Below are 27,112 nucleotides of genomic sequence, written 5' to 3'. Positions count from 1 at the left end.
GGCTGTCCTATAAACACTTTCTTTCTGGATACCCTGACTATCTGTATTTTTTACAAAATAGCACATCTAAGGTAGCATCTGGATGCTGTCTCAGAGAAACTATATGTGATAATTCCAGATTTTTTTTTTTACCACAATAGCTTGCCCTTTTGGCCCCTTGCATCCCCAAATTGTTTAGTTTGCATTTAAATAAGCATAGCATGTCTCCTCTGCCTGCAAATGGCACTTAACTGAAATTCAAACACAGCTCCTCTGGCTCAGAGAGTCCCTGCACTTCTCATTGCTGGAGAAAGGATGGATGTTTTTGAAATGCTTCACTGCCACTGTTGGAGGAGGACAGTAGGCTGAGTGGACTTAGATTTGAGCAAGATCATTCTTACACTTTGTGTCACAGCGACAAGCACAGGTGAGCAGTCATTTCCTGCTGCGACTGAGTTCATTCACGTTTGCCTAATCCCCGTTTGACCGTGCCAGCTCCTGGGCCTAGGCTGCAGTTTGAAACAATAGTTTAGCACAACTTCTTGGCGTTGTGCTCCAGCATAAGGTTTTCCTCATCTACAGGTACTGTGGCCACCTGTTGTTAGCACTGGCCAGTTTATCTAGTGTAAACAGAAAGTAATTCTATTCAATCTAATTGTCAGCTTCTCTGTTGGCTCTGCTAACAAACAAAATGGTGTCAGTTATCAAGAATATTTTTAGGGGAGAGAAGTGGAAGGGGGAGGAACGAAGCAGATTTACAAAGTTCTATACAGGGACCAGGAATCCCTCTGACACTGTACACAACCAGACTTAAAATACAAATGATCTTGTATGTAGCCGCTTTCATAAAGTGGAAGACTTCTTTGTGACTAGGTTCATCTTTCTCTTCGCATAGGGACCATGTCAACCAACCCCAAAAGAAAGAAGCTAGCTGTTATCATGATCTTACAGTGATCTTTTCCATTTTTCCAATGGAAAATGACAGACATTCACAATGACAGACTCTGGTCTGGAGTCTAAACAATGAAGCACACATGATTGATTTCACATGGCTGTGAAAGCTTGTAGCATGTGCCACTGACATGACTCTCCTTTTGAATTGAGTAACGTGGTAGCTGCAGTGCTGAAATGAGCTCTGCTGAACTCTTTTATTTTCCCTCTTGAAAATGTTCCTTCAAGCTCACCCTTACCTAGAATCCAGTTTTCTCTGCACTGTAGGATATATTTTTACCTGCTGGACTTGAGAAGTAAAACAGTTCAGTGGGAGCAGCTTACTGCAAGCATAAAGCAAATTCAAAAAAGACCAAAACAAACCAAGAAACTTGGTTTGTTTAGTCAGCTATTGTCATATAGATTAGAGTTCATCTATGACAGCAGTTGTTGAGGAATGATCCAGGAGGATTTTTCTTAAGACTGTATACATTTTTACTTAATCACCACAGATTTTGAAAGAGAATTAAAAAGGAATGAGCCCTTTGAAATAAGAGTTTCATCATGAGGTTTTTTAGGATGGACTCAAAGCATGGTAAAACCATGCTTAGTCTAATTCTAGTCATTAACACATCCAGTACAAATCTTTAGTCCTTACTCATGTTGGTGACCATCTATGTGAATAATACTTTGTTTGACTAGAAGTGGTCCTTGGGCGACTCAGTATTCAGTAGTATGACTAAGAGTTAGAGTCAGGTCCCCAAACACTGAGGAAATAATCCAGTATTCTTTACATGCCATTTGCTTGCACAACCATCATTGAATTAAAGATGACCAATTGCTAGTCCTGCAACAAGAAGAGTTTCCACTGTGTAGGTGATTTTTAAGGAATTGCTTATTTCATGGGGAATTGCCATTTCCTCATGCATAACATATGGTTTTCTTAGACTAATCTGAGAAGAAAAACTGCTCCAGGAAGATTCAGACCATCACATTAGTTTATAACTTAAAAACAAAGCAGGAAGCACAGACCAGTATAAAGCCTGGAAAAGGGATTTAAGGTACATCTTTTATGGTATAGAATGTAATGAAGAAGTAGTTACTTGTAGAGACATGGTTTGTTAAGGGAAGGAGTAAATCAGGGGAGGAGAAAGATCTTTACATCTCACATTTTTTAAATGATGGTTTCTTGTAAAAGGGAGGAAAGGACTAAATTTACAAAGAAACAAAAGAGAAACTTGAGTGAGCAACAAGATGGGGAGGAAGGAGAGCTTTGTGGTTATAACACTCAACAAGGACCAGCTCAGTAGATCTGGGTTCACTTTTTTGGTCTCCCAGAGGTTTCTTGTCTTTGAGTAAGCCACATCTTTTGACTTCAGTTCTCTCTATGTGAAACAGCAGAGCACTTCATTTGGGCTAAAATCTCTTCTGAGCTGGGCTTCTTCTTCGCCCATGAGTACCTGTTAGACATAGCTGACATAATGCCTCCTAATATCCTTAAATAGTTTTGATGAACTTGTACATGGTTTTGTAGAATTCTTGTTATAGATTGGCTTTTGATAATCCAGTAACAGCCTGATGGTGTCATTTTTCCCAACCCTTCAGTACAAAGTCTCTCATGAAAGTGGAGAACTTCCACAGAGGCAGATGAGAAAATACAGGAGGAAGCGCAATTACAAACACATCAACAAATATATCCAGTTTTTGCAAGGTAGGGATCATTTATTCTTCTCCTGTACCTCCTGGAGTAGTTTTTCTAGGTACCAATCAAGTCTTATCATTATAACAGCTGCAGCTTAGCCTTACAACACCTGTCAAGGTGTAGAAATAGAAAGTAATACGTTTCATTAGTGAACAGGTGGAACTGAAGCACAGGCTAAATTCAAACTCAAATTGCCTGGGAATTTAGCAAAAAATCCATGAATAAGCATTACTCTCCTGAGTCTGTGCATTACTTTACTCCCTAAAAGTTTACTTCAGGTCACCTAACTTTAGACAAAAAATATACAGATGCAGTAGAAGATCCCAGTGAATGGTGGAAGGAATAGTTTACCCTAACATTTAAATCACCATAACTGGAGAAATATCTATTTTTCCACTGAATATACAAAGAACCTCAATGAGATGTTCATAATTATGTAAGTAATTTGCTATACCATTTAATTTTTTCATTGTATAATTCTTTATTCCTCAGAAACAATCTTTGCTACATAACAGTGGTGTTAAATGCCACAGTTTTTACTTAGACATTGATGGTATTACTTCTATTTTGATAGTTGAAATAGATGTTAAAATTAGATAATTTGTCAAGTCCCAGCCAAGAGTTATTCTGAACTCAGGATGCTAGACAAGCGAAGGAAAAGACCTTGAAATTCTTGATTTTTCCCCCCCGTGAATCCTAAAATACTCTCTTATGTAAGTTGGAAATTTTAAACACATTGCCGATTGTGTGAAACTGCTTTAAAATTCATTAATCATTAAAAAAAATAGTGTGGCAGGAAAAACATAAGAGTGAGAGAGAGATTTGACTTGATGTTACCAATATCAGGGGAAAAAAAACCCAGAAATTTAACTGTGTGCATGTGCTGTCTCACACATCCACTGTGTTCTACAGAGCTCTCTTGGTTTTAAGGTAGTCTAGTGTTGATAATTCCCATTTTCTCTTTATTTATTTGCTTTTCTTACAATTATTTTATCTAAGATACAGTCCCCCTGCTATCAGAAGCATTTACTTTCATTTTCACTTCATGGCATTTTGAACTAGGCATTTAAAGTGTCTGAATCACTGCAGGTACATGTGGATTGCTTCAGTAGTGTGTAGCTGCTCCATTAAATAGAGAAAAAAAAAAAAAAAAAAAGTGGTATAGTTTTGTACCTTGGTGTATCCTTTGGTGTAGTTTTTATCTTCCACCAGACTGGTTTTACTGCTGTTGATATCCTTATGCAAAATACAAGAAGAAATAAGCTCACTGGGGAAATAGTGGCATTAAATAGAAAAGCTTTTTGTAAGTGGAGAATATTATTGATAAGGGAGACCTGAAATATTTCCTTTCTTGGAACAGCAAACTGATTATATTAAAAAAATAATAAAAAAGGAAAAGCTAAAAGCAAAAACTGGGGAAAACAGGGGAGAGGAAGAGCAGTGAAAATTGGGCAGCACCCTATATAGTTACATGTATAATATATTTCCAATTACTGTAACTTTAGGTGTTAGTTAAGACAAGACTTAATAAAATAGCACAACTCCATTTTACACTTAATACAGAGAATTTTATGCTTTATCAAACAGATTTTTCTGATAAATTATGATGATTAAAGCAGTAGCCAGTAAGGCAGCACATTCATCTTTGTATTGGTACTACAAAACAAGAGGCAGCCTAAAACGTTTTAGCTTCAATGACTTTTTTGCTACTCTTAATCCCTTTAGGCAAGAGCACTTTCTGCAGCCTGTATTTGTGTTTCAGCACAGGCTGCAAGGAAATAGCTCTTTGAATGCATTTCTGATAGTGCATCTCTAAGTGCATCTGTAACATGATTCATTTATTTCTACTTCTAACTGAAAACCCTTCTCAAGAGTCTACATAATGTTTATAAACAACATGCCTTTCATTTTTTAATAACCAATCTCCTAGTTGCCCCAAGTGTAGCTTCATAGTGCTGCTGACCATGTGCAGCTGTGACCTTGCTCTGGGCACTGAGCTCAATGCTGCTCATGTAGGAATAGTCACACTAAAAACCCCAAATACGGTCCTCCTTGTTATTGTTTGCTCCTGTGGGGCTTATCCCATGTTTCCCAGTCCTGCAGGAGCGTGGTCTCCTCTGGGAGACTGTCCTAACAAACTGGTAAAACATGCCTGGTGTTGACCCACAGGGGAAGTCATGGACAGGTGCTGGAGAGCTGTTTGCATTCCAGTGGCAGGAATATCTTGGCAGGCAGTTCTACTGCAAAGTGAGCAGGTTGTTAACTTCAGTGAGAAAAATGAAAGTGAGCTTTGAGTTCTTCAGTGGCACTGTTAGCTGAAAACACCAAAAATATAGCTAAGATCAGGTCACAGGTTTCTCTGTGTTAATGGGGCTGCATGGGGGAACAGCTGTGAAGCACTAGACTTGTTCAGTTCTGAAAAAAAAGCACGTAAATAATGGCCAGCAAGACCCCTGAATTGTGATCTTAAAGCATTTTCTGCCCCCCCCCCCTCCGAACACTACTACAACCAAACCAGCAAATCCACATGGTTATACTAAAGACATGAGAAAGATAAAAGGGGAAACAAAATTACTCTACAAGCACTGCCACATCGATTGTTCTAGAGAAAACACTGTGTCATGTAAGTGATTTGCTTAATTTAAAAGACAAAAGACCAGACAAAAACCTTTGGACTCCGGACCATGTAATCCAATGTAATGCTTCGGGTCCTCTGTTGCTAAAGTTCACTATCTTGGTTTGTGTCTAAACTTGTTTCTGATACAGTTTTCTCTAACAAGCATAAACCTGATTTCAGGGTTTTTCTTTGTGAGCTATGTTAATCAAAGGCTATTAGTATGTCTTTGTTAGGCTCTGATTCCGAAGGACAGTAAATCCAGTCACAGGATTTCTAGTGCAAGTGTTGTGTTCACTCTGTGAAGTTTAATTTTTTCGAAGTGGACAAAGTAACTTCATCTTGACAGGCTCTACACTAGATCAGTTATTGTCTGTCATGTTGCGAGGAATCACAGCCAGCACCTACAGCAATGTACCACATATCCTGGAATCCTTTAAATTTTAATGGAGTTACGGATATGGTACAACTGGTGGGAACTAGCTGATGATTTTTAAGACCACATCATATTTTGGACTTACTATTTCATTTTTCCACATCCTGTATATCACAAAGTGTTATGCATGTGTCCATATGTCAAAGTTTTACATTCAGTGGGAACTATTCTGGTTTAAGTCAAGATATGATTTTTAACAGATATAGTTAAAAACATGTGAAATATATAGATCCTGCCTTAAGGAAGGGATATTTTAGGTTGTTAGAAATTGAAAAGAAGCAAATTTGTCTCCAAATACAGGATAAGCATACCTCCACTAGAATATTGAACAGCATTATGCCTGCATGGGAACAATGCAAAGGAGGCTGGAGAAAGCACCTTCCAGTGAAGCACTTTTAAATCAATTCTTTAACACAACAAAAAAAATCAAGAGTTACTTTGTTGTCATGTATATGTCTTTAACCTAACAAGCAAACAAATAAAAAGATTCAGTGACTGAAAAGGAAAGCTAAGTAAATTCATGCTAGAAATAAATGTGCTGCTTAGTTGGTTAAATTGTGAGGAGAATAAATGGTTGGTGGAAGCCACTGGCAGCAGTTGTAGAATTTCAACTTCTTGGTGTTTTTATACCAAGGCAAGGTGTTTCTTTTAGAGATTTGTTTAATCACATGAGTGTTCCTGGGGTCGATTCAGATGCAACTCTGTGAGACTCTGAGTAATATATATAAATATTATATAGCAACTTGTAGGCTGGATGAATAACCTTGTACTAGCTTTTGAATAGTATGAGACTATGTGCAGACAGGGTTTCAGCCAGTTTGGTTGCATTGCTGTGAAAACACCTCATGACATTTGCTTCAGTGAGGGATTTGATCCATGCCCCTCTGCAGTTCTTATCTACAGCATGGAAAATTAAATTGCTGGATCAGCTCTGGCTGGCAAGACAGAAGTTTAGTATGGCTCTGTTCATGTATCTGTGACTGTTTGAAGACCCTGTGAATAGTAGGGTAAAAGTGGGAGTCAACATCTAATCTATTTGATGTATGACAACTTGCTGTGACAGTGTACAGGCCCATTCCTGGTAATTTTCCTTGCAGTGATGCCTTGGAATTGCCTTCTGCTTTGACAGGAGTGTGCCATTATAGCCTGGGGCGTCCTGGTGTATACAGCCTATGTGGAGCTGCATCCCCATAGGCACTGTATTGGCCAAGATACTGATTGTGCCTTACCACTGGCCTGAGCCATAAGGGCAGATTAGAGCCTATAGTTTGTCTCTGGGACAAAACTATTTTAACTTCATCTGCACCAAGGTCTTACCCACTGCTATCAGCGTATTGATCAACACCAAATGTTATGCAGTGAGGAGCAAGAGTCAGGTGTTTGAGCTCAGCAGTGAAAAGGGGGCAAATTTTGTTTCCAGGGAGTAGCTCAAGATAGAAGTGAGACTATGCTGCTTGTCTTGGCTGTGTCACTGCCCACTGTTGTGCCTTGAGCAGCTGAAGGTACAGGTCCTTAATGCAAGCTGAGGACTTGTGTTCATCGCTTCTCAGTCGTCTTAATCTTTCTGTTTCATACAAGACAAAGTGAGCATTATTCTTATTTTATGATACTTCTTGTGCCTTGACAAAGCAAACTTCTGGAAAAAGCCAAGGAGATGGAAAATTACAATAATCGTGCCTGGAGAAGACAAAAGTGTGAATAAGACTTTCAGCAGAAGTGTGACTGAGACAATGTTGAATATAGGGCAATATAGTGAAAGTGTTAATAAGCAGATTTACAAAGTCAAAAAATGTGAGAAACAAAGGTAAGCTCAGGATCAAAAAGAGCAGATGGATTTCTTTCTTCAGACAGAAAATGGTGTCTCTTAAAATTGCTAATACACAAGTTAATGACTTTTCCATAGTGGCCACCACTAGAACGAAATGGAAAAGATAAGTCAGATTAATAATAAGATTGATCCTCACAACAAGGCAAGCAGAATCTTCTTAACTTAAATTTATATATAGTTAATGGATACATACCTATATGTAATGGGTATTAACAAAGACTTCTGAGAGATGAGAGAGTTAGAAAGTTTCACTAACCCAGCAGAGGAACTCCATGGAGAGTTTGGTGTCCTGAGATAAGAGGCATTTTCTAAAACCTTCCTGCTTGGCTCTGTGTGCTGGATTTTGAAATATCATTGTATTTTCCGATACCTTTGCACTGCTTCAGTCACAGTGAAGCTGCTGCAGTTTCTGGTGGTGTTGGTAAAGGCAGCCCGCACCTTCAGTAGCAGAGACATCAAATCCCTGTGACTGCAATTATGCCAGCGTGGCTTTGTATGCAGGAGTGCAGTTGCCCACATAAGGTCCCAATACAACCAGTACAGCATTTTTTTCTGTAGGATCAGTTTCCCGGTCTGTTTCATGACCTTTCCTTACCAATAGTGTGTCAGCTCGGGTGGTATGGGGAAGTTATGGAGTTTCTGACTTTCTAGTCTTTGCTGAAGCAGTTGCCTCTCCCAGTCTCCTTATGTTTCTAGTGGATGTTTGTTATAAGGCCTTTGATGTGATATCCTAAAACATCCTTCTCGCTAAATAGGAGAGAGATGGATTTGGTGGGGAGACTGTTTTGTGCACAAGGAATTAGTTGGATGGTCTCATCCAGAGGGCAATAGTCAAAATCTCAGTGTCCAAATGGATATAGGTGTGTCCAAATGGTGTCCCTCAGGAGTCTGTTGGAACCAGTGTGCTTTAATATCTTCATCAGTGACACAGACAATGGGATCAAGTGCTCCCTCAACAAGTTAGCACAACAGCATCAAGGTGAGTGGCACTTTTGACATGCCTGAGGGACAGCATGCCATCCAGAACGACCTGAAAAAGCATGAGAAGCAGGCCTATGTGAATCTTAAAATGTTCAAGGCTTAGTGCAGGATCCTGCACCTGGGTCAAGGCTGGCTCAGGTATCAACACAGGCTGGAAAATGAAGAGAGCAGTCCTGTTGAGAAGGACTTGGGGGATTGGTGGATGAGGAGCTGGACGTGATCCAGCAGTGTGTGCTCACAGGTGAGAAGGCCAACCATGTCCTATGCTGCATTTGAAGCAGCATGGCCAGCGAGGCAAGGGAGGGGATTCTGTCCTCTCCACTTGAGCACCTGGAATGCTGCATCCAGCCCTGGGGCCCCCAACATAAGGACATAGACCTGACGAAGTGAGTGCACAGAGATGATCAGAGGGCTGGAGCTATGAAGACAGGCTGACAGAGTCGGGGCTGTTCAGCCTGGAGAAAACAAGGCTCCAGGGAGATGTCATTCCAGTACTTAAATGGGATCTTTAAGAAAGATAGGGAGAGAAACTTTTTACCTGGGCCAGTTGTAATAGGACAAGGCACAATAGTTTTAAACTAAGAGTGTCAATTGAGACTAGATATTAGGAAGTTTTTTGTGGTGAAGGCAATGAAACACTGGAACATGTTGCCCAGAGAGGGGGTGGATGCCACATCCCTGGAGGTGTTCAAGACCAGGTAGCATGGGACTCTCAGTAACCTTATCTAGTTGAAGATATTTTGGCTCATTGCCAGATGATTGTAACGGTCTCTTCCAACCTGAATTATTCTATTTTTCTGCATCTAACCAGGAATTTCTAGCATTTTTCATCCAGCAGCCATTCTACCCAATGTATTCAGTCCAACCAAAACTGATGTGTAGCTAGTTTAATAGGCCAAAGTGGTGTTTTAGGATCTGGCTTATAAGCGGATCAGATGGCTCAGCAAACAGTGGTGTGTAATGCACTATCGCAAACAAAACCTGCTCTGGCTACCTAAGCTGGCCCATATCTGTCATTATTCTCAGAGAGGGATCTGCTCCCCAAGGTCCTTTTAACTGTGGTCATGGTTTGGCTATGAAATTGCACTAATTAGTTAGGACATGAAACACTCCTGGGATACACCAGATTTCCTTTCAGTTCAGGGGAATTGAATGTGGAAAAAATTCAGGAGACAGTCATTACAAAATTAAATTGTATGTGATACTGGAGATCACTTTTACTCTCTGAATTTCACCTGTCAAAGTTGGGAGTTTGACAGTCACATTTTCCTATTTTTAATACACTTTTCTCTCCCCTGTGTGAAGCCACACGAATGGTGGGTAAAGCCGACGGAGCAGCCAGGGTGGGGGAACCTGAATTTGTCGGTACACAAAGCACTGCCAGATGCATGCACAAATGGAAACGTTGCTTCTAACAGTCCCCCCTGCTGAGGCTCATATTTACTGTTGCCTTTTATTGCCATGAATACAGACTTGACTGATAGAAAGTGAGCTTCAGGTTTTTACAGCACTTTTTTTTTTTCAAGTGGCTTGGGTGGAGATCACAGAGGAAGTATGTGACCCCCCCTTCAACCTTGATACCACAATGTTTCAACCGAGATAAAACCTAAAAAGGGCTGTCCCAAGCTTCCCAAAGATTCTCATACAGAACAGGACTTTCAAACTCAGAAAAGGACTTTCAGCTTGGAAAGGGATGAATGAAGAACATTACTCCACCACAGCACTTTCCACCCCCATACCTACCCAAGCAAGGAGACATAGGCAATTCTTGAGGTTCCAGAGCTGTAGTATATCAGAGGAAGAGTGAGTGAATTGTGGTTGAACAGAGTAAGAATGAGATAAACCTACAAGGTTGTTGTACAAATTATGTTTGTCTTTGAGTTTAACCATAATTCTAGAACCTGTAGAGGACTAACTTGAAGAAACATTTGCTTTTAAAAGAGGCGAGGAAAGGCCAGTGCCTTGATGGGGTCAGCAGCACTATTTCCCACAGATTCCCCTCAAAATGTTGTAGTTTGAGACCCAACTTCCTACCCACCCAAACCACAGATATTTTTCAGTATCCTTGCTGCAGGTTCTTGACCTTGGGGGCAGAAGGGACCTGTAATGCTATTGGAAGTCTCAAAGCTGCAGCATTCCCACAAGTATTGTGTAAAAACTTCTCTCTGTGTGGACATATTGAGAACAAATATATAAATACGTATTTTCTGATTCCCTAGGTTGGATTCTTACCCCCATGGATTTCTGGTAACTATGTCTTGGAATGACAATGACAAAAAAAAGTATTAGCTGTGACAATTATTTGAGAAGAAAATACTGAAAGTGTGGGCAAACTCTAGGCTTGCTCCTGGAGATCTGCCTTTGGAAGCCTCCTTTTCTACTCAAGCACAAAAGCAAGGGCAGTTTGGTAAGCAAGGCTTTGCAGCTGGCCTTGAATTCATACAAACCCCTGGATGCAAAGCAGCACTGTATTTTCTTGGTATGGCTTATACCTGGACCACTGGCATATCATCTCCTGATTCTTTCTGTCTAAATTGTCCTTCATCAATTTCCCATTAGTTTACAATTATTTTTGCACTATAGATGTGGGATATGCACCCTGAGCCAGCAGGCAAATAGAAATGTTGTTTCCTGTTGAGTTTAGCTCAGCTATGATAAGTATGACCACAAAAATTCTACACCAAAATAGTAACATTGAGTTTCCTATCTAACCCACAGAAGCCAGGAAATTCATAATCTATTCTAGGTTAAGCATAAAAAGGGGATTGTAAAAAAATATTTTAAAAAAATAATAAGAAAAAGAAACAGGCACTACAAATACCAGTATCTCAATGTCAGGATAGAATTTTAGTCAAATTCCATTAACAATAATTAAGGAGGGTGGAGGGGAGGAGGAAGCATTCCCAATAGCTATCCCTGGAAGCTGCAAGATAGTCCCAGGGCTGGACTGGGGCACCCCAGGGGAAGGCTGGGACGGCTTTGCTCGCTAAACTCTTAACAAGGCACAGTCAACACTTAGGTCCCACTTCTGTCTTTTATTTGTTTGATTTTGACATTTTGTTTTTACAAGAGCTTAAAGAATTTTTTTCTGTCTTTCCAATTCTTTCTGTGGGACTGTTGACAGCCTTTGGTGCATACACATTTCCATTGTTTTCTCTGCTTAAGCACTTAGTCAGATTTGCCCATTTGTTTGTGGGTTCTTCAACTGGCAACAAAAAAAGATAATTTTAAATTTTTTTTAACATAGGAAAATGTGATGCAAAACCACAAACGTTGGGGGGATTCAGGGACAGGTGTAGTGACTAGGAGTGCTAAGTTTTTGAAATGGCCTAGATTTCAGCTGTTTCTCTCTTCTTTAAGTGTTGCTTTAGAGTATGAGCAACAGGGAAGACAGAAATTGCTTTCCACTTCCTAATTATAAATAATGAACAAAATTCACTAGAGCTGAGCAGGAAAAGTATGAGGCAGGAGAGAAGAGGAAAAGAGGCCCTCTCTTTCCAGCAGAGGTGGAGATTTCCATGAGGGTGGCCCTTCCAGCTCAGCGCCTCCCACAGGTTTCACTGGGCCTGCTGAGCTGTCCCTGGACTGATCCTGCATACGCACTGCTGGGTTCTGTTTTGGGGTGGAAATGATGCCTAGAGAAGATACCTGGAACAGAGGCTAGACAGAATTAAAGCAATGAAGCAGGTATTTATTAAAAGGCCGTTAAAGGATACATTTTGGGCAGTACAAGAGGCCAACTGTAGCTCTACCCAAGATGGTTGGAAGATGGATGACCGGTCACGAGGTGTCACACTTTTATAAGTTTTGGTCCATTTACATTAATTGTCCAATTACAGTTTTAGGTTATGAAGTTCCATGCTCCCAGTTTGCTCTCCTCAATTTGCTGCTGTTTATACTTCTTGGGCCTGAAGCTGCAATGGTATCCTTGGGTTTCAGGTTGGAAAAGGTTTTTTTTGTCTAAGCAAGCTGTGAGGAGAACTTGCTAACACTTTATATGAAGTTCAGTGTCACACACTAAGGCAGTACAGAATCTGGAAAATATGAACGCTAAAACTTAAGGCATCAGAACAGTGGCTGGAGACACCTGCCAGTGCTGGTTAGAAATAGTGTTGGTTGAATGTGAGATAATCTTGGAATAAAACCTACAGAAGCTGGCTGACCTGGCTGAGAAAGAGCCTTGATCTGCGTCTCCCTTGGCTTGTGCAGCTGCAGCCCATGTCTGATCTGCCTCTCAGAGAGGAGCAGCAGCTCAGCATCACATCCCTGCATGCAGGGACTCTGAAGCAAGTACTGCATTCAGAATATAGTTTCCTTAGTGGAATATCTTCAGTGGGTGACACAGAGGTCATATGAGGTCAAAGAGTATCTTACCCAGAAATTTTCAGAAAAAGTGAGACCAGGGCTTTGGGACAGTGGCAGAGGCACGCAGCAGATTGAGAACAGTGACCACTTTATTGTATGAAGATGACTGCACTGGCAGGATGACTGAGCGTGCCCTGAATTGTCTTGCTTTTGTTTGCTGGTTCTCAGAGTGTGCAGGGCTCAGACCAGCCAGGGCATTAAGTCTCTGGAGTCTGTAATTTCTCAGTTGTGCAGAGCTCTCCATACTGATAATATTCAGAAGAGAACACTGAGAAAATCCATCTTTAAACACAGGTATATGCATGTGTTTGGGTGTTGTTGCCTTTGTGAGCGAATATTAGGCATAAATAAACTCAACACAAACCTCTAGTAACACACATTCCATTTTTTAGCTAAGTGTGCTAGATAAATATTGTGGGAAAATAGAGACATCTGCCAAAATGAATGTTGTATTTGGACTTGTACATGTTGAAATAATACCACACAGACAACCACATCCATTAGCTAAAACGTGCAGAAGAAATTGCTACAGAAGCAACTGATCTCTGTGTAAGAGTGCTGGCTCTGTGCCTACCAACATACCACACAAAGCAAAGAGGGAATAAGCAGCAGAAGTACCAGGGGTGTAAACAGTCATTCGTTCCTCTTTTTAACCTCAGTAACCTCTTTTCTCCCACTCATACCTCCACCCTCACCCTGAACACCCAATGAGTATATGAAATAAAACCCATATTTGTTAGTTATATGGTTCATGATGACTAATGGAGACTTAGTTGAATAAACTAGTGGGGTTTTATTTTTTTTTCATTTGTGGTAAAAGTACATTAAAAATTACTCACAAGCTGCAAATGGGGACTGTTTGAACCTAATATTGGAGAAATTAAATTTATGTGAATGGGGGAGCCAAAATGAAAATGATCACTTGAAATCAGTTTTAATATACAGAATTTAAGTCTCAATGGCTGCAAGGTAGGTTATATTAAATGAGAGCTCAGATGTCATGAGGGAGACTAGTTCTTGGTATGAGAGGGGGCAGAGAGAAATGGACAAATTGGGGAGAAAAGTAATTCAACAAAAAGAACTCATTTTAAAAAATCAATGAAATCATGGACAGAAATATATGGTGCTTTTAGGTGAATTATTCATTTATGTTTGTGTAAAAGCACCATGCTTTTTCTTTTATTTGCTGCCATCTTTTTTCATGTGAATAATAATCGATATTCCTTGGATTAAAATATATACATAATGAAGAGAAATTGCTGAAACAGCTTCAGATTTTTTTTGACTTCTTCCTCTCCCAACCAAATCTCAATTGTTTTCCCAGTTGGTTTTGACTTTTTGCTATTGATAAATTCTGCAAAATGAATCACAGAAACCAAGGCTCAAGCCCTACATTTACCATGTTATAAACATCTGTATGGGCTATTTAATTAGCATGAGTGAATGTGGATCTGCTTGATTTGCTTTTTGTCCTTAAAAAAAAAAAAAAAAGAGCAGCCAAGAACCTGAGCTTGTCATCAAATGACATTATTTTAGTATTTTAGGATACAAATTTTTCGTAGAGGTGACACATTGATAAGATTTATGATAATCTGTACAGGCTGACAATGCTTAAAGCTGGCAGACACTGATTGCGATATATAGACCCTTATGATCTAAGCTGCTCATTTCCAAATCTAGGTTCATTATGTAAGTACATTGCATTTGTCTCTAAAACACTGCTTAGATTAATGGGAAATAATAGAAATGTGAACATTTGCTCCTAGTACTTCATAATGAAGTGAAAAAGTGTCCCTTGTCTGAAGCTGTTACCACAGAGGCCATTAGCTGTGTTCTTTGAAGTCCTAAAAATGTTTATTATCTTGTGTACTGACTGAACATTTCAATTTAAAGTCTTTCTGTGGAAGACTTCCTCCTGGTCTGGAAGTGGAAACATTGATGTATGTTGAAAAAAAAGTGTTCTCACAGTGTTTCCTGCCTCTCTTGCAGCTACAGCTTACAGAGATCATATTCTTTGGGCTTCATGTGCTGCTTAGAAGCTGTGAAAGACTGGGGTAGCCCATTGAACAAGTGCCCTACCACTCAACCAGATCAGCCTTAACTTCCTAATCCCATCACCCCTGATCATCATATCTTCATAGTTGGGTGAGAGGAGAACAAATGCTTTTCTACTTAGTCAAAAACTTGACTTTGTGTCCTTGTGCTTCTTTTTTTTGTGAAAGGAAATGCTGGCAGATGGGGAGATGGGGATTGCAAGCGTCCAAAACAAGCGCAACTAGAGGAGTTTGCATTGCACTTTTCAGTATTGCAGTGGTAAATGAATTACATTAATGCACACACCTGAAGAGGCAGGTCAGCTAAAGGCACCCAACTGAAGAGCTTTGGTTGTCAAATTGGCGTTGAATATAAAGTGATCTTAGGTTCTTACATACCACTTCGAGGTGTTGGCCTGGGAAGCACAGCGGCCAGCTATATGCTCATCAACTTTTAAGGTGCAGAATTACGCTTTCATTTATTCTTCAGATGCTGGGCTGATCTGGAAATAGTCAGCGTTTCTGGAAACCAGGCAGTGACTTCGGGGCAAGGAACTTGCTGACTCATTTCTGGGCAACTCACGTTAACCCGTGTGTCACATCCAGCTCCCCGGGAAGGAGGAGGATGAGACAGAGGTGCTGCACGGGCAGGAACTGACAGTGGAGGGTTGAGATTGCAGCAGGGAGAGGTACTGAGCTCTTGGCAAGGAAGCCGGTGGTAGATGCAGCTTTGGCATAGCCAGGGCGGTCTGCAAACAAGGATGGGCTCCATACGTGCTAGACAAAAGGGATGGCGGGTGGCCAGGGGCTCTGCGAGGCAGCAGCGTGTGCTTGTTGTTGGGGGTGAGTGTCCTTGGCACAGAGCTGGAGGGGCCCTGCCATTGTCAGTCTCCTCTTGATTGCTCTGCGGGCCTGGGGGGGGATCTGTTGTATGTTTTGTTTGTCATCTTTTGTTTGCAACTTGAAGCAATCGGCAGAGGGTAATTGCGTTGTTTGTTTCTGACAGCCCTAGCAGAGCATCCTCTGTTGTTTGTCAGGCCTTACTCGCTGTGCGGGTGGGAACCTGCCGAGGAGGGGCAAGCCATGGATCCATGCACTTTGTCCAGTGCACCCGCAGCCCGGCAGTGGGCCTGGACCCAAGGAGGGCTGGGGCAATGTCTGACCCTGGCTGTGCAGACTGCCAAAGCGCCGCTCTGCAGCAAGGGCTGCCTCCTTCCCCTGGAACCACCTTGCTGGCTGATCCCTGGGAATGGTGCAGACGAACCCGAGCTGCTGCGAGAGGTGCCAGAGCACCAGAGGATCAGCAGCCCAGGGAGGACGCAGGTCACCACCCCAGTGTCACCACTGAATATATAATGTGTCACCAGGTGAACCACCCCAGTGTCACCACCGAAGGGGCAAAGGCACACCCTGAAATCATAGCTGCAAGGAGGTGAAACCGAGGCCCAGTTCTGGGTCACCTTTCAGGGCTGAACCTTTACAGTGGCTCTGCTCATCCCTCACCTTATGAGCAGACAAGGGACACACTCCTGCTGCGAGTAACTTTTAGGGAAGAAAGCACCACGGAAAAAGGCAACACTTCCATTCGCCCAAAGAGCATGCACTGGCCCCCTATGCCTGCTGCAGGACCGCACCATCCTGCCGCATGCCCCTGGAGTGCTACAGCCCTGCCTGAAATGGGAGGGCTCCCGGGGTCACCAGCCGCAGCCAGAAATATCCGTCTCCTGAACATCTCTTTGTTGCTGGGAAGGAGGAGAGCCGCCAGCCTGTCGGGCATTGCGTGGTGGAAAGCTCGTCCCGGATCGCTGCCTGTGCCTGCAGGCAGAGCCCACTGCAGCCGGGCGGCCGCGGGGCTGGGACTGGCTGTATCGATTGGCAGAGATCCGTATCTCAGGCTCATGTAGGAAGTGTGCTGACCCGCAACGCGGTCGAAATCAGTCATGCCCTGAGAAATGCAAGCTACTTTCCAGTTTGCAAGCAGCAGGGTCCCCTTGGTGGTTTGCACCTCTCTGATTATTTTTAAAAACATTTTGATACACTGCCAGTTTTAAAGAGAAGTGGTTTCCGTTTGCTGCCTGCTCTTTTTAACAACAAGATTTTCAACATGTTGATGTATAAATGATTTGCATTTTGATTTAATGGGGTTTTTTATCTCCTTTCCCCCGCCTTGATTTTGCCTTGCCTGTTTGGCACAGGACAGTGCAGGGTTGTGCCGCGTACTTGGCCTTTGTGGCTTTTGCTCTGCATGGAAGGCACGAGAAGCACTGCTGTTGAAGGGGTTCTTGAGCACTGCTTTGTTAATGCAGGGACTGTGTAGGTCTGGTCCTATTCACATCACCTGGTCACGAAGACCAAAACTAATTCAGAGAGACCAAGAAGTAACATACCCATCATCTGCAGCACTTGGAATTGTCTTTTGAACTTAATTTCCTGCCATAGTAAACAATACTTTTTTTTTTTTTTTTTTTTTTGGTTGTTGTTGGGGTTTTTTTTGGTCTGTTTATCTCCACCCCATAAAAATCAGCTGTGAAGATCTGAGCTTTGTGGTCTTTCTGTCTCACTGCTGTATGACACATTAAGATGACTTGAAGTTTTCCCTATTTTCCCATTGCTTTTTTCTCCATAGAAAGGCTGTAGATGCTCTGGTTTTACTCAAAACCAGATTTTACTGCATTTCTCTCACCTTAAAGTGTTTAAACTGGTACATTTCTAGGAATGTCCCTTCTCTGAAGTGCTAATCTAGAATTAAAACAACATAAGTATAAAAATAAAGACACGGTAGATTTCAGACTTAATAATTATTAATTAACCTTAATATTTAAGGTTCCATCTGCAGAAGTCAGATCTCTCCTTTCTCCTGTGTCTTCTGTATGAATTTTAGCCAGTTTATAGCCTCAGGGACTAGAAAAATGTAATTTGTATGCAGACAACAATCAGAAGCCTTACTGCCTCTCTTTATGTGTATATTTTTTAAATTTAGAAACCCTTCAGGCACTCTCTATGGATAAAGGGAAGCTACATCTTTCACAGAGTATATTAAGAAAGTATCTGATCACAATTAACACTAGGTTTGTAATTTAACTGTTTGTTTTTAGTGGACTAGGTAAAAATATTAAAATGTAAAAGAAGAATAATGGTAACTGCTGTGATACATGAAATGGTATGATTTTAAAACAATTTGAGTGTATGTGAGATTTGAACTATTACATGCATGTTCCAAGATGAGTAAGCAGTGATAAAGCAAAATATAGTTGGGGAAAAACATTATACTATTACTGATAATCTTATATTTTTGCTGATATAACATAATCTAATTACTTTAAACTTAATTTAAATATCTGTGGAGATTTTTATGTTCCTAATTTTGTTGTGGAAAAAGACACTTCTGGCATGGTCTGTATCGTGGTCTGTATTTAAACTGGACAGAGACAAACGCAGAACCAGTGCTCTGAACTTCTTGAACTTTTGAAGCATTGCCTCTGTGAGAAAGGTTTTGAAACTTTCAAAACATTGAGGAATATTAAGAATCTACTTTGGTTTAGAATCCTGTAGACTGGCAATACTGACAATGGGGTTTTTTACTGGTTTAATTCTATTTCCACATCTGTCTGAATCATATTTTGAAGTTTCCAGGAGCTGAAAACACTGTAAAACTGTTTTGGTTTTTTTTTTTTTTCCCTGTGGTTTTGATTCTGTTTAAATTGTAGATTAAAAAAAAAAAAAAAAAAAAAAAAAAAAAAAAAAAAAAAGAAAAAAGAAAGAAAATCAAACAAACCCCAAAGCAAAAATTTTGCAGATTTTCCTTGAGATACAAACTTCATCTTGGCTGAAACTGGCTTTTTCTTGACTAAAGTTGTTTTGATGTTGCATTTCTGCAACTACTTTTCTTGTTTCAATGCTTTTTGAGTCCGAAAGCTTTTGGGAACAGCTGATTCCCAGCCCCAAGGATGCACGTTCAATCTCTGTATGAAATTCATTTGAGAGCTGGACTCAAGAATCCTCATGGGTCCCTTTCAAATCAAAATATTCTGTGATAATTGATATTTTTGTGTACAGATTCTAATTTATGCCAGTCTTTATATCCTTGCAATCTGTCATCATGTTTCATTTTGCCTGGGCGTGCTTTCTGAGCATCCTTGTATCTTTGAGGAGGGGCTGATGATTGAAGATACACATAGCTCTGAAGAGCTTTTGTAATGCCATTAAAGCTTTGTATTCTTTTGATAAAAACTTCACTTTGGTAAAAAAAACAACCTGACATAACTGAGGGAATTTCTACTCCACAGTTCAATGAGAAGTCATGGGACCTGGAAAGATGGCTTTTGAAATAATTAAATGCTTGCTATTGTACAAACTCATCACTGTGCTTGATGACATCAGAGCTTTATTTTGTAATGAAGCTCAGAGTTTGCAAGGGGAAGGTAGGGATGAGCAAAGAAGAATGGCTGGGACTTACCCAGAGAAGTGAGCAGAGCCTAGTGCAAATTATCTTAAAGACAAAGGGCTCAAATCTGTCCTTTTGCTTCACCTCCATTTCAATCCTGGTCTTTTTCCAGTACTACTCCTTTACTGCTCTAAAATTATTAGAAGTTTTAGAATCTTCTATAAAGCAACGTATTCCTACTGGTTGTTGCTAGGTTGAATGACAAAAGAGAATGAAAAAGACAAGCTTTACTTAAATCTAAGTTCTGAAGTTTACTTAGATTTAAGTTCTACACCCACTCATAACCTTTTGACTAATAACATAACTTCTGAAAAATCCTGTTGTGTGCAAGTGCCTCCATGCCACCCCACACACACTGCTGGGGTTGTCCGACTTCTGAACTCTCTGCAGGTAATTTTGTCCAGTCTTCAGAAATACTTCAGCTTGTTGCTGAGATCTTGGTTAGAAGCCAAGTTCAGAAATTAGTCTGGAAAAAGTTGAGAGTGATGTAAAATGGGCAAAGTTGCATGTCAACTGTCCAGTTTCTTCTGAAGGGGCAAGTTAGAGTAGCATTATGCTCATTGCACATTCACTGACAAGGAAGCAGGATGGACCTCCTCAGCCATCACCTGCAAGTTCTCACTTGTCTTTCTTAAGACTTCTTTAACAAACACATTTTCTTTGTTGCAGTAATTGGTCTAGCATAAGAACAGTAAGTTTTCCCATACCTGCCAGTTACCTTTAGATTAATAGATGGATTTTAGATAGAAACATAAGAACATTGAGGAGATTTCTAACATCTGTTTGAACTGGATCGTATTTTTCAGGTGTGTTTGATTTAAAGCTTAAAGGAGAAAAACCGAGCACATTTTCAGTTCATCACTTTTCCTATTGTGAGGTCCAATAATTAAATTCAGGTCTATCCTGAATCATTTTGTCTATTACCTGGGGGAAAAAAGAAAAGGCAAACACAACACCTAAAATGTTGCCTCTTCACCCTGTCCTTCACTAGTGGCTTCTACCTCCTCAGGTAGTGTATGACCATACAGTCAGTTAAGTAGGATTTGACACATCTGAAGGAGCAGAAACATCTGCTGCAGCAGTAGGATCTGCCTCCACCAGAGCAGCTGGGGCTGGACTACAAAACCTCCATAGAAAACAGATCTGAGGCAGACCCCACACTCTACCCTAACTCCGAACAGGGGACAGAGGGGAGCACATGGCCAGAGGAACCTTTAAACTATGATAAATTAGCAAATGAAGAATACTGTGAAAGTGAACATTGGTAATCCAGTCCTGTTTACTGGGTATCATCCAAAAGGACCTTCCCTCAGCTTCCCTCACAACACAATGGTGTTTTGCCTTTACAAGCTAAATTAAAGAGCCCTCTACTGCTAAAAATCTACTTGACAAGGTGCTTAAGCTGCTGAAGTGTATAGAGGATAATAAGGTCAATTTGTCTAGCTTAAGTAATACCCCTCCCTGCAGAGGCTCAGGTCAGATTAAAGGCTGTCCTGATTTTGTAGCAACTCTGGTTGAGGAAGGGAAACAACATGTATGTCATTAGGTGTATTCATATTGATATACCTGCACTTGCATGTGATATCTTCATGATACATCTGTCTGTGACAAACAAGGCTCCTCTCTGGCATGGTTACTGTTTGCAGGTTTAGAACAGGCTTTACAGGAATGGAGATGAGACCTGGCAGCATGGACTGTTCTACACATCACGTTGAAGGACGTTGACCAGTTAGAGTGAATGAGTCCAGAGGAGGGACACCACGTTGATTAGAGGGATGGAGAAGCTCGTCTACAAGGAAAGGCTAAGAGAATTGGGTTTGTTCAACCTGGAGAAGGAGAGGCTTCAGGGTGACCAAATTGCAACCCTCTAGTACCAGAAGGGAGCCTACAAGAAAGATGAAGAGGGGCTATTTACAAGGACATATAGTGACAGGACAAGGGGTGCTAGCTTTAAAGTGAAAGAGGGTAGATTTAGATTAGATGTTAGGAAAAAATTCTTTACTGTGAGGGTGGTGAGGCACTGGGACAGGTTGCCCAGAGAAGCTGTGGATGCCCCGTCCCTGGGAGTGTCCAAGGCTGGGTTGGATGGAGCTCTGAGCAACTTGGTCTAGTGAAAAGTCTCCCTGTCCATGGCAGGGGGTTAGAACTAGGTGATCTTTAAGGTCCTTTCCAACCCAAGCCATCTGATGATTCTATGATTCTATGTCACCATCTGTCTCTAGGCGATTTTGCTATTGGGTTCTGTTTCTTTTTCCCTACATTTTGTTTGTTTTCTTTTTCTCCTGCACATCCTTGTAACACAATGGCTTCAAATGACAGTGAAATAACTTCTATTTTAAAACTATGTGACAGTATAACTCAGTGTCAGTTTCAGGATGCTCTTTTTTGTAAAAGCAAACTACCCAAACTAGCACCATCAGTCCAGACTTAGGGTGTGCTGTGGCCTTATTTTAGCTTGCTAGTGCTGATAGACAATGCATTTGCCATTTGTAGCCACTTAATCTACTCAGGGGCAAGCTGTTGCCCCTCTTGTGCTGTAAGTGATTCGACCAGAGTTCAAAAGCCACGTTTATGACAAAATAGCTTAAACCACCACTGCTGTGGTGACTCACATTAGAAATCTGCTGCCTTCGAAACCTGGTGGTTGGTACCCTTACCTGAGGCAAAATAAAGGGAAACCTGTCACCTGCCAGCATGGGTGCTTAAGGCAAAGAGTTTAAGTTAAAGTAGGAATAAAAGCAAAACACATTCCCAGTAATGTCTCCCAGGAGTTGTGTCGGTACCTATTGAGGCTCAGGGGCTGCTGCTGTCAGGTGGAGACGGAGGAAAGCAGCTGAGACGGAGCTCCCAGGCTGCCTCATGTCTGCTAGGGGCTGTCAGACTGCTTTAGCTCTGTTAGTAACACATTATAGTTTAAAGCTTCTCACTTGTGCCTTTTAAATGTCATATCTGAAATCCTCTGCCCACTCACTGGAAGCAATCTCAGTGGCTTCAATAGACAATAGTGATGCCAAATTTCGAGGTGACCATATGTTATCTCTGTATCTGCACTTCTGTCTTTGCTGCTGTTTGTCAGTGTCTGTACACAGAAGATATGAAGGGCAGCACCTGACTGCAGTATTTCACAAGGACATGAAAACAGTTAAATACATCTCAAAAAATATTTCTCCTTTTATCCAAGAGGGTGCAAGAATTGCAAACAAAGGTAAATCCATATAAATGCAGCTTAATACCCAGTTCCTAAAAATATGACTATCTTCAGTCGAAATATGTGAGTGACAGAGCTGTGTGAAGATTGTATCTGATGGATGTGAACCACACTGTGCAGGGCAGGAGGAGGACATGGGAGAGAATCCAAAGGAAGACTTCTGATATTGCTCATGAATATGGTGCATGTCCTAAATGGCATCTGCCTTTACGTTCCTCTTCGATCTCTTTTTCATGAGAGGATAAAGTGTTTTGAAAAGCACAAAAGCCACTATGATCCTATGATGGGTTTGAAGAGACAGCCCAAGGACAGATGTTTTCAGGTGTGCCATCCCAGTGGCGACTTCCCTGAAATGTGACTGAGTGATGGTGCAGTCTGCCTCATCCACTCCAAAATTAATCAATTTTGAAGGAGCACTGCAACCAGTGAAACAAATAAAGCATAGAAGGAAGCCCAAGAATACCTTAAATTGGGTTCAATTTTTTTCCTCTTATTAAGTTGAACCATTCTTAGCACACAAATATGGATATGCCCTTGTATTTAGAACTCACTTAAATTTATCTGTGGTTGTGACCATGGGTTTCCAAGAACACAGAAAAGCAACTTGTACCATGCAGTTAACTTCAAACAATGTGTGAGAAGCACCCCCCAAAAGAGAAGTCTCAGCACCAATATGGCCTAATTCCTTTGTTTCCTGTAAGAAATCTGTAAAAGCCAGTGATAATTTGGAGGCTGATTGGATCTGATATGCCTTCAGGATAAACCTAAGGCCACTGATGGCTTGATTGAATAGCCCCATCACTGTACATCAATGGTGTTTGGAGAATTTCTTTTGCTTTTGCCTTTTAAGTCACTTAAGTGGCTTAAGCTAAGTTGTTTCTCTGATGCCCTCTGTAGACAGTGAGGAGCCTGAGAATTTTTGGAAAACCTTCCAGCCCGGTACTTCATTCTGCTTTTTCGCACATGCATCTAATGGCCTTGTCCCCTGATAGGACAGATTGTTTGTGGATGAAACTTGAAGTTATTTCCTATTTAACTCTGGAAAACCTTTTGAGGGATAAAGGAGAAGAACACAAGAATGAAGCTATTACATGTGTGTATGTGAAAATCAAAAAATTCCAGCTGTATAGTATATAAAGCGTATAAAAAGCATATTAAGTATATAAAGCAGACTTCCTTCAGAAAGTTCAGTTTTCCTTCTTCCCCTAATGAGAAGCCTCTGCTTTGCCTTTCTCTCAATTCTTCATTGAAAACTCCCAAACGAAAACCAGAAACATGGCATTTCCCCTCATATGCAGAGAGACAGGGAGAGCCTCCAGGCCTGCTGAAAGAACCTAAGCTGTCTGCACTTGAGCCCGTACTTCAGCAGAAAAAAAGGAGAGCAAGGGGAGGCTGAGGAATCCTATCATCAAGTAAGAACTCAACACTTAGTCTGTACAATGCTAAACTTAAGGGAAATTTCCTGTAGTTCACTGATGCATTCAGACTTTGAGGATATGCAAAGATTTGGTCTAATAACCTTCAGAAAGAAGTATAGCAGCTATTTCAGTTTGAGAATATTATGCTGATATTGGTTTTGTATGGTGCAAACAAATAACCATATCCTGAGAGAGGAATCATTGTATTCAGAAGCTATTTATTTTTTACTGTGAAAATCTTTAAACATGCACTGTTGATTTATCTCTTAAACTGCAAGTGCATCTCTCCTTCCCAGCTAAAAATTTTCCATGTGACATTGTCATTTAGCACTTCCAACAGTGTTGGTAATACAGTACATCTGTCTTGAACAGGACTAAAATTTGGTTTTACACCTCAGTCCCCTCTTAAATCTTTAACAACAACAAAATCACAAATTCTGGGCAGAATACAAATATATTTATATTTCCTAAACATTCAAGATGCTTCAGGGCTCCCTTAAAACCCAGGACGAGAGCAAGAACCTTGTCAAGAGACAATAAAGCACCTATCTTGAATTAATTCTGATCTAATCAAATCTAATTTGATCTGATCTAATCTCATGTCTGTCCAACCAGTAGGACTTTGTTATCAGCAGACATGATGCTCACACAATGGATTGGCAAATTACTCCCTGCTTTAGACTTGGGTATTTTAATAGCTGGGCTGGTTAGTCCTCAAATTCTGCTTTCATGGGATTATGCCACGGAAAGGGAGGCAGATTGCTCTGGCACCAATATGAAGTGTTTGCATCATGTCTAGAAGCAGCAGGTGTGGTTCTTTTAGGTGATCCACTCCTCTGCAGAGAGTGAGAGTAATTTTAACATTAACAGCTGGGCTGGTCTAAGGAAAACAGCAAGGGGAGGCAATTTGTGTTAATAGTTAAGTGATAGCTGGAAAAGAGGGATAACCTTTCAGAAACATTGGTTTTTAAAATTATTTTCTTTAAAGTCCATTCTTTCCAGCTGCCTTAATTGCTCTAGTAAAAATCATTATTTACCCCTGGAGAGCTTTCCTTGCTGTTGTATTCTTCTGTGTTTTCTCCATTTCTTCATCTCTAAAGAGCTGACAAATCACTGAGAGATATGTCAAGTCACTGGGAGGATATGACAGGCCTACAGGGACACCATCTTCATGTTCAAAGCAGGCAGATTTTGGTTAAATGCTGTGTGGACGTCATGATGACTACCACACATATGTTGCAAAGCTACAGGAGGCATCCAGAGGACCTGCATTTCCTACTGGTTTTCTACTTTGCTGTGGAAAAGCACAGAAAGAGGATTCTTTATCCCAGATTTTACCTGACTCATAGCCAAGCATGTGTGTAAATGCTTTGCTGAAATGTTCTTTGTGAAGGCTGTTTGCTGACCAGAACCATTGGAGTCCTAATCCTTCTGTGCAATAACGTAAGCGAAGATCTTCAGCACGTGTTGCAGTCTGTGCAGACGCCGTGTCTGCGTCCATCTGAGTCAAAAAAACAGCACAGGGAAAATCCCTGGGACGGGAACTCGGTCATCTGTGCTGCTACCTGGTCCAAGCAGGCAGCAGCCCTCCCAGCAGGTCGCAGGCAGTGCTTGGGAGCCAGCATGGGCCATTCCCAGTGACCAGACCGGAGGCAGGTTTTGGAAAAGGAGAGCAGCCGGTAGCATAGACACAGGCCATACTGTGCTGGCTGGCCTCAGTGGCCAAAAGCAGTCCCTGGCAGGTTGAATTTAAAGCTGTATAGGTGCAGGTTTAATTTAAATCTGTACAGGTACAGCTTTAAAAGCTGAAATATCTTTGGGTGACAGTGGGATGGTAAATAGTGTCCTTGTGCCAAATATTGATGGGTGTTTAATATACACTTTGGGCACATGCTGTGACCAGGGAAGATTGCCTACTGATGTTGTGTGAGTGCTCCTGATTCCTGCAGTGCTGTGGTGCGGGATGAGCACGACAGAGGAGAATCACAAGTGTAAAGTGCTCTAAAGATCACACTCCAGCAACTCTTGCCAGAAAAATACTCTTGATTTGAAGTGTGATTTTTTAAACAGAAGGTCTATGCTACCAAAAGCCTTTTGTGGATGCAGTTACACTAAGGAAAAAGTAAAAGCAATGACCAGTACAGCTTCTTTAGTTTGGGGTGTCCCTGTGAGCTACACTGTGAGAAATTCTGGTGCTGTAGGCGGAAGCAGTTCCTCGGGTGGAGGACACAGCTAATGTTACCTGATCTTCTTCTAGTACAAATTTATCCACCCTTTGCAGCACTACTGAATTCTTGGTTATTAACCATTTTTGCGTCATTTCTCATGGGTAGTTGTAAAGAGTTGTCTGTTCCCAAACTGATGTCAATTCCAGTGACCCTTCCTGCCAAGAGCAGTGATGGGTCTGGTCGGAGCACCCGTAAGTGTTGAGGGCTGCCTCCTGCCTCTCCATACCTTATATCATGACCATTGCCACTTGGCCACATGGTGCTATCCCTCTTCCCTGGTGGACAGGATCAATCCCTCACTAAGCCTGCCCCAGGGGGTCAGTTACTCTGAATTTGCATTGCAGCAAAATTGCATTGCTTGACTTTTCACTCTCAAGTCAGGAATAATAATTATTCTGAAATCAACCTGGAGTGAAGACAGAAGTAAACCAAGTTTAGGATAGTTGAAAAAAAATTAAAGGCAGGCAGCTTAGAAGTCTCAATAAGATGCCTGCATCAAGTAGACAAATCCCTCTCCTTCTCCAAGGAAATCCTATGTGCTGTGGAAGAACTTCTGCAAATGCACTATACGTAGTATAAGAAAAGAAAAAGTCTTTTTCATAGATCTGAAGTGACATGGTGACTGACTGGTACCACATTCTATTATGGATTATATAAGGTTTACTATGCAAGCATCATCCATCTGCACATATGTACACTCTCTTGTGCCTCTGATATTAGCAGTAGAAATTCATATGCACACGCATATTTCTAGTACAAAGCACATGGGGCTTAAGAGAAGAACTTGTCTGTAAGCAAACTGGGCAGTGTTTGGATTACACATTAACAGTGCTGTATAGGGCCATCAATAGGTAGGTGGTTCCAGGAAGAAAAGTAACACGTCCATTATGTTTCCTGTTTTCTGAAAGGAGGAATTAATACCGCAATGCCAACACACCACTGCCCC

Source organism: Sylvia atricapilla, chromosome 1 (genome assembly GCF_009819655.1).
Source record: "Sylvia atricapilla isolate bSylAtr1 chromosome 1, bSylAtr1.pri, whole genome shotgun sequence".
NCBI lineage: Eukaryota > Metazoa > Chordata > Aves > Passeriformes > Sylviidae > Sylvia > Sylvia atricapilla.
This window is presented reverse-complemented; position numbering follows the sequence as displayed.